This window comes from Macrosteles quadrilineatus, unplaced genomic scaffold (assembly GCF_028750875.1).
Source record: "Macrosteles quadrilineatus isolate MER2022 unplaced genomic scaffold, UCM_ALF_1.0 Scaffold_4__1_contigs__length_99947679, whole genome shotgun sequence".
In the NCBI taxonomy this organism is placed as follows: Eukaryota; Metazoa; Arthropoda; class Insecta; order Hemiptera; family Cicadellidae; genus Macrosteles; species Macrosteles quadrilineatus.
This window is the reverse complement of record NW_026542597.1, coordinates 57,267,991-57,277,935: the sequence shown is the minus strand read 5'-3', so window position 1 is coordinate 57,277,935 and position 9,945 is coordinate 57,267,991.

Genomic DNA, 9,945 nt, shown 5'->3' with positions numbered 1-9,945 from the left:
TTTTTCTCACATTAAATAGTATGTTGCATAGTATGTTACCTCCAGTAAATAACTAGCACTGAATATCAGTATTTTTCAGTTAAATCAAGTTATAATATAAGTAACATCGGTACAAAAAAGCTTTAGCAAAATTATATTCAAAACATTGAAATTCGCATACAAATAGCTATTCAAACAAACACCTTTGCACTCAAAAAGTATAGTAGGAACAATAATTAACTATTTGACTTTTCCTCTACAGATATATCATTTTCACGAGTCGGCTGGGGACAATTTTATGGTACGTTTCCGTCCGATATATACACGGTTTGGTGTTAAATTATTTGTTTCTTGCACTTTTACAGTATAAAATGTGTATTAATTAAAACTATAGATGTATGTATACGCTATTACTTGACCTCTTGAGACACTATTGCAACCCGATTGCAACCTAAGAGTAAAAAGCACACACACCAATTTTAACTCGAAACTAATAGAAAAACAATTAGTATAAATCAACGCGCTAAAACGATACCTGAAACACACACATTACACAAAGGAACAGGAAATGTCCTTACATAATCCAAAATCAATCGCTCAAACTTTACAACTTACACAGTCAAACATTAATCTCACGTGATATTACATTCAACGCCAACTAGTTGTGAAGCCGCAGCCGAACGCCACGGATCATCATTTATTTGCTTTTCCGTTTCATCTCCTCCAATACCCATTTCCGGAAAGAAGCGGGAGGATTTTTCAGCTGACTGAGTGGAAGACATGAAATATCGAAGGAGATGTCACTTCATACATAGTCGATCGCTGGACAAAGGCGAGTGTTTTAATAAGCTGTGCGCGGTATTGTTGCCAACTTTGTAGAAACTGTCTCGCTCAAATATAATGTCCAAGAAAAGCGCTGGAAAATTGCCGAACGTGAAAATATTTGTGATCTCGATTGTTGGTTAAACAAGATTTATTTTTTTGACAGTTTTAGACATGTTTTACTAGCGTATTTAACTGTAAGCATTTTGTTTCGAAACGTATCAAGTCAAAATTGAAGGAACTTAACGATCAGTTATTTAAAATTTAAAAAAAAAATTGTATTTTGGAAACACAATTTGTCTGTGTTGCTTGGCTTAAATTACGTAGATTTTATTCATTTTTCACAGCTATGAGTAGTATGAAAGAGAAAGTTATAAGAAATGGTTATGTTGTATTTAATCATTTTATTGTGTGTCTATGGCTTACTTTTAGAATAGCAAAAGATTTAGCGAACACTCTTTGACTGTTTGGAAACTTTTAGAATGTTTATTCAGTGCTAATGATCAAAGTCAAAATATTTTTATTTCCAAGATATTTTTACAAAATAAATTAAATATAAACAATTTCTTAGCGTACGTCTTAACAATACAATCTCTCATTTGAATGTTAAAAAAACATACTTAAATCCATAACGAATATACACTTAGGTAGGCCTACACAATGACAATTTAAAATGGTACTTTCCTGTTAAAGGGAACATTCATTATCGATGAGTTTTGTTCGATTCATCGACATTTTTGATTGTTTTTCTTAACGATCCATATTCCTTCCGTTTTAATGTCCTCAAATGCATATAAATTACAAATTAAGAACTGATCTTGTTTAGGCAAAAATAATATATTCATTAAGAAATTAAACTGTTCTAAACTGTAACATAACAAAACAAACTTGTTGTACCATTTCAAAATTCCAATTGATAATAGGCATGTGGGGAATATCAAACAGAATTTGAAACGTTACAGCAAGTTTGGTTAGTTAGGTTAGGATAGTTTATTTTAGAACAGTTTTTTTCATTTTAATATATATTTTTTTTTATTGTTTGTTGATACTGAACAATATTCATTTATCGTGTTTGGCAGCTGATATTATGTGTTAATTAGTCAATATTGATAGATCGAATAAAAAACCAATATATCGAGAGAAAAAAAAACAGCGATATATAATTAACGTTCCCTTTTGCTTTTACAGGAAATTAACTTCAAAAATCTTATTTACAACTTACATATTGGTAATCAACTTATACTATATATAGAAATAAAATACTGACCTGCTTAGGAAATAGTACTCACTGGTTTAAAACATACAGCTTCAGAAAACGTTTCTCAATAAAAAGTAACCCCTACAGCCTACTCTGCCAATTAGAACCATTTTAGCCATACGGCCCATCTCTTATCGCCCTTATCACAAACAATACTCTCAAAAACACCGCACAATGCTTCAAAGCCATGTAAAAAGCCTCATCATATTTTAAAACGGATAATGTCGTTTTAAAGGGGACCCTACATGCTGCAGCATATGGGCGTTATCTGGACGTGAAACAGGAGACAAGGGAAATCCCTAGGAGATGTCCCTGGACAGAAGGTAGGTCTGCGGTGTGATCAGCGATCAGCAATCAGTGATAAGCGGCTAAGTGAGCTGTTTGTAGATCTTATCATTGATAATAAAGTGCGCACTGTCGCCAGACTGCGGATTATACTCCCCCTTGGGCCACCCTCATTAAATACCCTAATATTAGTTCAGAGGGGACGTCGACGATTTTATTGCTAAATTATCGTTGTGATTCGTGTTGTTTTTTATGAGGGTTATTGTGCGGTGGGGGGTCGGTTTATACTGCGATTGTCGGGTTGTCTTGGGTGGTTATACGTTATACCCGGCTTATTTGTTGTCAAATCATCATTCTAAAATGGGTTTTTAAATAAGCAATGTTGTAATCATGTTTTACAATCTTTTTAAGTCCTTATGTTCTAGTTAAAATACTTTCTTAATTGAGTTTAATTAGTGACGAAAGTTATATATATTAAATTTTCACCAAAACCAATAATCAAAGAGATTTCCTAATTTTCTTAATTTAAGGTTAGTCGATATACACACCACAGTTTTTTCGCCTATATGGTACTTAACCCAGATACATTAAAACCTCGACCATCTCAAATCCTAATATTACCTTTATGTGTTCGTTATCGTTGTCAACACCCAACAATGAGGCTGTCGGCTGAAAGGTTGTAGGAAAGGTTGTGATAATGTGTTTTTAGAACTGTTGTACCTAATATTCCATTACGTGTAAAAATAAAACGTTATTATATTACCTCCCTTCTTATAATTTTTAAATGAGATTTAACAACTGTGGGAGGAGTCAAATGTTGTTTTATAACCAATTGCTTCCATCAAGCTATTGTAGGTTAGTGTTTAAATAAAGCATATTCATTATTAATTATTAATCAGCATATTAATTCTTAACTGGTAAATCAGCAACCGCATGCCCCTTAAGATAGATTCAATAGATAAATCTAAATCATAAAGGCACTGGATGACACATCATTTTGAGTTATCAGGTTTCAGTGACACTTTTATCACGTTGCCTTCAAGCCGCAACGCTCTCCTGTATGATGGCCTTTGAAAGACCGGACAGAGAATGTATTCAAACAATGAATCTATGAATAATACAAATGATAGCCCTTCTCCCAGAATGTTTCTAGGTTACAAACGGTGGTGTTGCTAACCACGTAGTAAGGCTTATGTTTTATGAAGTAACATAGATGAGTATATGACTTCATCTTTGGTTAGATATTAGAGGAGTTACACTGATAAACGAGTACATCTCAAGTCTTAATCTTCGACAGAAAACGCTAGAATTCGTTCCACCCGTAAAACAATAGTAGAATTGCAGCAGATCATCGCTACAAAAGCTTTCAAAACCGATCACACACACTTAGCTAACAGTTGATAGAAACTTGAGATATTTTTGTAAAAACAACGACCAAACAAACTCCCTCAATTGTTCATTATGCCTTGCATAGCAAAGGCGGTGACTAGGCTCACTTTTCACTCCAGTACGACACGAGAGTGGCATAAAAAGGACAGAAGCGACATTTACCCAGGGACAGCTGCTGCGTCAACCCTCCTTGATCCGGTTTGGAGAGGATTAAACCAGTTTACACGAGACGTCAAGCTCTAATTGTTGCAGATTTGGGGCTCAATGGATCAGTGTCAGCCTAGCTGAGATGATCTGTCCACGTTCAATACAAGTTATTAGCGCCGCTTTAGCTTCAATGTGTATTTGAAAAACAGGAGATCAAAAATAGAGGCAACGCCCGAGTGACTATTTGTAAAGAATTTTGTTCGGAAACTTGAACTGCCCTTGGAATACTGTGAATAAATACTTATGAACGAAGGCTACCACATTCATAGACAAAATACTGTACAGTGTAGCATAAGTTGTGCTTGATACAGTTATGAAATTGGGAAGGGAAGCTAATCAAGGATAATAACTTAAAAGCTCAGTTACATGATACCAGTCGGCGTTCTAGTTGAAGTTGCCAGTCACTGGATGACAGCGACTAGCACCGTGTACAGTAAACTAGTCCTGCCTGTCACTGGAGTAGTCAGTTAGCCACAGACCCGCCAGTAGCTGACAGACCCAGTAGACCAAATAATATTTTAGGTTTACAGACATGCCAGTTCCCCTTCCCTTTAACGTCAATTCTGAGAGACTTTCTAAATCTCGTTTGGCATAACTAGGGTCTACATTTAAATATACTACATATGACGCTTGAATAAAACATGAAATGGTTAATTGAATGATTTGTCACGATATCAACGACAGTATTTTACAGTATTCTAACACGCGTAATAAAAAAACTTGAATACAATCAATTAATTGAATCATTTGATGCTTCTAACAACTGCGTTTCGTATTTTATGCTAATGTCTATTGCCATATACTGACCCCAATAGACAGTAAAAATTGTCGTTCTTATACCAAAACACTAATGCGAGCAAAATGAAAAAGTTGCTACGCCAAACAAACAGTGTTTTTCACCACGTAAGTTCACGAGTGACCCGTAACATGGGGAGAGCCGGTTAGCCCTCGAAAACAACCTAAGTGCCTACTTGAGAGGCTGTAAATGTATCCGAGATTGTTCAGGGGTGGTCACTCCTCACTCTGATGTTGAGGGATGAAGACTGATCGTTCTCCCTCCCATTTATTGTTCTAATTCCCTCGCCCTTTCCCAAATCGACCTCTAATTTGTCACACTCTGCTCTTTTCCTCCACCTCCGGCACTATATCGCTCCTGTCTACGGTTTATTCTTTGGCGCCAATTTATTCGTTAATCGTCCTGCTTCATTGGCTTTTATTCCACCTTTATTCGGCTTACAGGTTCCCGTGGACGCTTTTATGGTGGCAATGAAAAAGAAAGGTCGTTATGCAGCTGAGATTTAGAAAAGTGGTTTGAAATTTGTCCACTGTGAAGTACTTTATTTAGTCCGAGTTATTTTCGTTCGTTTTTTATTCAGTACGAATTTTATGTAATAATAATCTTGACTGATTGTTTAAAGGCTTCCTAATCACCCAAGATGTTAATTAGCTAATTTTATGTCATCTGGATAATTTTAACACGAGTATATATGCAGGTATAGGAACACGTGATTAAACACAATAGTATATCTTACTTTTTTGCATAAATTAAAGAACACTAGTGCACCTGTTGCTCGAATTCGAGCAATTGCGAACTATTACGGGCGTTATTTCAAAACAAATAACAGTCCGAAGACTTAATAGGTTCAACTCAAAGATAATGTAATCAATCACTCTACTCCAGTTATCGAAACTGAAAACGAACGCTCTTGTGTGTATCGTGTGTTTACTATGAACAGCTGTAATTAATACTAATACAATTTCATTCGTCCGTTAAAGTAAACAAAATCTTTTATCCGTAAGAAATACATTGGGATTTTGATGGCCTGTGGGGCAAAGCCAGAGGACTTTTATTACAGGAATTGGTGAAAGGGGGCATATACTCAACAATACTTTATTTTGACACAGTCGTCAACACTGAGAACAGAAATGTACGTGAACCTTCATGGCGCAATTAGAGATATTTAAACTCAATTAACAAGTTTTCAGACAACTCTAATAATCTTAATGCAATAAACTTGGATTCGAGCAGCAAGCTATCCTCGACGTTGTGTTTCTTACTATGCGGCTGATTGAGCCGTGTGTTTTTTCTAGTAACCTTATAATCTTGCTGGTTCGCCAACTCATTCTAGTGTTTTGGTATCCTATCCAGACTAACACATTCATGCCAAATTTAATAAAAATTGGACCAAGATTACTATATATTCATACTTTTCGTAACAAAAATAGTATTTTTGACCTCTGGGTGCATTTCAGAATGAAAAAGTAAATCAGTCCCGGGTCTAAGTCTTTAATTCTTTTTTGTCGGGTAATAGCATAGATAATACCCCCGCCGCAGCAAACCTGCCGTCTAACCGAATTTCCATTTGGCTGAATTGATTTTCAATCGATCTATTTAGATAACATTAGGTTTAACGAGTACCTAGGTTTGCTGCTACAAGGAAACTAATAAAGTGTGTATTTTAAGTAAAATAATTATTGCTTAGTAGAAAATGAATATATTTGCCAAGTTTGATCAAAAGATATCCATAAACAAGCAAACTACAACATTTTACAATATTCTCCATAAGAATAACATGGGAATTTTAAATTTACATTTTTTTAGTTTTCTCCGTAACCAATAACCGTACAAAAACACTTTGATATACTGAATTGTTTGTTTTTTTAAGCTCTTTAAGAAGGTTTAGAGAAAAATTGGGAAATTTTGTGTTTTGAGGGTCAAAAGTGAGAAAAACCAATTTTTACCCCATAAAATCCCCCATAAAATACTGTTCCCGTGGTCCGATCATGCTGGATCGCGAACTCATTCAAGTTAATCCCGCCTTACACCTTCAAACCAAATTTCATCAAAATCGGATAAAAATTACTCAAGTTATCGTGTTCACGGACACATATATATATCTAATATATAAAATTCTCGTGTCACGGTGTTTGTCTGCAAACACCTCCGGAACGACTTCACCGATCGTTATGAAATTTGGTGTGTAAATTCTGTAGGTATGCGAATCGGACGTAAACTATTTCCCGTTTCGAAATTCTTAAAAGGGCTCCGCCCCAGTGGCTCTGGAGTTTCCCATGTTAACCTTATGAGAAATGGAATTAATGAATATTAACAGCTGTTTCAATTAAACAAGTTGGTTCTGTTCTATGATGTTCAATAGCATTAAAGTTACAAGGATTAACAACAGGGTGCAGCACTATTATTTCTTTTACATTTATGACAACAGCTAATTTGCAACCAAAAGGTGAGTGAGCGTAGCGAACGAACTTCAACCCAGAGGCGAGTGAGCGTAGCGAACGAGCTCCAACCTAAAGGTGAGTGAGCGATGCGAACGAGATCATCTCTAAAATTAAACGTAACGGTACTTTCTTTCCATCGGTCTGTCTTAGGGGAAACCTATAACTTAGGCGATACGAAGTTCGCCGGGTCAGCTAGTAAATCTATATATATATATACTAGCTGACCCGGCGAACTTCGTATCGCCTAAGTTATAGGTTTCCCCTAAGACAGACCGATGGAAAGAAAGTACCGTTACGTTTAATTTTCAAGATGATCTCGTTCGCATCGCTCAATCACGTCCTGGTTGAAGTTCGTTCGCTACGCTCACTCACCTTTGGGTTGGAGCTCTTTCGCTACGCTCACTCACCTTTAGGTTGGAGCTCGTTCGCTGCTCTCACTTGCCTTCAGGTTAGCTCGTTCACTACGCTCACTCACCTTTTGGTTGCAAATTAGCTGTTGTCATAAATGTAAAAGAAATAATAGTGCTGCATCCTGTTGGTAATCCTTGTAACTTTGCTATTGAACACCATAGAACAGAACCAACTTGTTTAATTGAAACAGCTGTTAAGATTCATTAATTCCATTTCTCATAAGGTTAACATGGGAAACTCCAGAGCCACTGGGGCGGAGCCCTTTTAAGAATTTCGAAACGGGAAATAGTTTACGTCCGATTCGCATACCTACAGAATTTACACACCAAATGTCATAATGATCGGTGAAGTCGTTCCGGAGGAGTTTGCAGACAAACACTGTGACACGAGAATTTTATATATTAGATATATATATACATATATAAAAATTTTTACGAATGGTGTTTTTGGCCTCTGGGGACATCAAAATGAAAAAGTAAATCGGTCCCGGGCCTAAGTCTTACCATGAGACCTACGGTAATAGCTACTTCCCTATAGGGAAATTCGCTAAAAGAGGAGTATGTTTTATCTATGGTAATAGCTTCTTCGATCCCTATAGGGAAATTTGCTAAAAACTTAGTAAAGTGTATTTTTTATTGTTAACTAGCAGAGTACCCGTTCTTCGTACGGGGTTGGCGGATAAAGTATAAAATCAAAATCAAATAAAAGAAATACTAAAAAAAAATACTGATTTATTTACTTATACGTATCTATTTATTTTTGTATTTGGTGTATAAAATGCTTATTGCAGTTATATACTTGGCTTTGCGTTTGCAATGGGAGAGGACACGCTTTAAGAACATTTGGTTCTTTTAATTTACGGTATGCTATAGTATAGCACATCTGCCATAGCCATAATGTTACCACTGCACCTAAACAATAGAAAAAAGTAAAGTTCTTATTGTATATCACAGCTTTTTGTTGCTAGTTGGTTCAAATTAGCTGTTGTCGTTGGTTCAAATTAGCTGTTGTCGTTGGTTCAAATTAGCTGTTGTCATAAATAAGCAGGTTTTTTGTGACAATTACTCCTCCGAAACTACTGAACCGATTAACATATTTTTGGTGTCATTGGAAAGAGCGTAACGTGAAGTTGTGCAGGAATCTTTATTCTTAGGGAAATAATTAGAGAGTGAGGCCCTGGGGCTCTTTAAAGTATCGCATTTCTCCATAAGATTAACATGGGGAACAAACATTGTTAGGAAACTCTAGATGTTGTCAGAAATTAAAAGTGAGAAGAAGAACATATGTTAATTGTAAACAGTCAAAAAGTTTGCTAATGTAACAGTTTGCTACAAACATTTACTGACTTGGTTGAAATTAAATATTTACTACTTTAATTTGGGTTGGCGTAAATATTACAATGGAAAAAAGCGAGAGAGCCTGGATAATTTGATATAGGTACTAAAAAGAAAACTGAACTAACACTGTGCTGCATTTCTTAGTAATCATTGAAAGAGCCGATTTGCAAACTATGGAAACATAGGAAAGTCATAGAACACCGCCAAGGAGAAGAAATAGAAATAATGTTTTTTTTTTAGAATTTATAATCGTTATTATGGACAACTATTATGGACAACCTAATGCAGGTATGGGTAAGGCTATTTATAGAAAATACTAAAAAACAAGATCAGTTTTTGAAAACTGATCAGATATGTTGATTGTATCGATCTGTTATGTACATATTGAGTATTTCCATAATCTTTGAGTCGAATCTTTTAAAGTCATCAGAAAGTATGACTGTTATTCGTTCAACTGCTCGAATTCGAGCAACAGGCTCACTATTTTAATATCATAGAACCAACTTGTGTAGTTGAAACAGCTGACAAAATTGTTTAATTCCTTTTAAATATGAATACCGTACTCATAAGGGACACTCCAGAGCCACTGGGGGGAGCCCGAAGGGAGTTATGAGATAAGAATATGTCTAATGTTAATCGGGAATGTAAGCTATCATGATACCAAATTTCAGTCCAATCCAACCACTATAGTTAATGCGTGATTGAACTTCAAATAAACAAACAAACATACATACAAAGAAACAAACACACAAACTTTCACAAATTATAATATTAGTAAGATAAGATAAGATTATTTTTTTAGACTAGTCGTAGAATTGCAAATTTTAGTTAATGTCTGTTATAGATTGTTTGCATACTGTAAATTAGCGAATTTCCCATATAGGGAATAAACTATTACCTTAGGTCTCATGGTATGACTTGGACCCGGGACCGATTTAATTTTCATTCTGATGTTCTAGAAACCAAAAACACACCATCCGTTCATATATATATATATATATATATATATATAAACATACT